At 42.5% G+C, this 1,391-nt stretch overlaps 1 protein-coding gene across 1 annotated transcript in view; it reads left to right on the top strand.

Annotated features, from left to right (window-relative positions):
* Window positions 1-1,218: 1,218 nt before the first annotated feature.
* Window positions 1,219-1,391, top strand: part of NUCB2 (nucleobindin 2) — a 92,245-nt gene continuing 92,072 nt past the window's right edge. Inside the window, exon 1 of the mRNA XM_011992949.1 lies at window positions 1,219-1,383. The gene's annotated coding sequence lies outside the window, so the exon portion shown is untranslated. The remainder of the gene's footprint in view (window positions 1,384-1,391) is intronic.

The following is a 1,391-nucleotide window of genomic DNA, read 5'->3' as shown; positions in this document are numbered from 1 at the left end:
GGTGGCTCATGCCCGTAATCCCAGCACTTTGGGAGGCCGAGACAGATGGATCATGAGGTCAGGAGTTTGATACCAGCTTGACCAACATAGTGAAACCCCGTCTCTACTAAAAATACAAAAATTAGCTGGGAGTAGTTGCAGGCACCTGTAATCCCACCTACTTGGGAGGCTGAGGCAGGAGAATCATTTGAACCTGGGAGGTGGAAATTGCAGTGAGCCGAGATCGCGCCACTGCACTCTAGCCCCGGCAACAGTGTGCGACTGTTTTTCTCACATCTCAATATATGTGTATATATATTTAATTCAAAATAGTCAATATGCCAGAGCAGTGTATTTTGGGATGGCATATTCTTAATGCTTTCAACACAATGGGGGCAAAATACTCTCAGAAGTCAAGGGTGGCAGGATCAGAATATTCTTGGGGTTAAAATAGCAGTATATCAATATCCCACTGCTTCTATCCTTGTCACAATGAATTTCCTAAGGTCCACATAGCTTCTCATGTCATAGATTACCTTCCTCTCCTACAACGTATTTCCCAACATTACCTTACCTCTTTGTTATATGGAATTCCCCAAACCAGTGTCACAAACCTGAATGCCCACAAGTGCTAGGTGGATAATATGAGTAAAACTAATTAAATGAGGACTGTGGTAAACTAAGAGTACCTGCCTCACCCAAAAAAAGGAAGCTGTTAGTGTGCTCCAGCCAGCTGTTCCCAGGTAGGAATGCAGACCAAAGGTTGTCAGAACTCTAACATTTTTAAAAAGAAACCAGAAATCCTGATTTTTATTATAGAAATTCCAAATTCAGCAATTAACTGGGCAAGAAACACACAAAATCCTGTGTGCAGGCCAACAAAACATGTCTATGGGCCAGATCCCACCCCTGGGCAGTAGTCTGTAATCTTTGTCCTAAAACTTTCAAACTTTTCTATGTGTTCATGCTCGAAGGAATGAATGACTGCTCCATTCCCTTATGACATCGCTGATCACTGACTTCCCAAATATGGGCCCAACCCTTTTCCTGTTGTGCACCTCCCACTGGTGATTTCAGAGTCTGACCATCCCTTTAAGATGTCAAGTTTTTGTAATGTCCTGAGCCCTGTCTTTGTGATGTCATGAACTATATGAAACTATATGAACAGTCTTCCCCTCCACTCTTGAGGGTTGCTTGGCTACACCCTCTATGACATCATGAATTGCTTTAACACCTTGGAATAACAACTCATTCCTCCATACCATTGCAAGCCTTTGCACATCTCTTTGTATCATCCCCCTATGACATCATGTGTTAATCTCATCTCAGGACTGCAACCCAGGATTGCATTGAGTGGGAAGATACAATTTTTACAGCATCACCAAAAAGCATAAGATTATTTAGGTAAGTTC

Source organism: Mandrillus leucophaeus, unplaced genomic scaffold, assembly GCF_000951045.1.
Source record: "Mandrillus leucophaeus isolate KB7577 unplaced genomic scaffold, Mleu.le_1.0 Scaffold420, whole genome shotgun sequence".
Taxonomy (NCBI): Eukaryota; Metazoa; Chordata; class Mammalia; order Primates; family Cercopithecidae; genus Mandrillus; species Mandrillus leucophaeus.
Note: the sequence above shows the minus strand (reverse complement) of the source record. Positions and strands in the feature narration are given on the sequence as shown.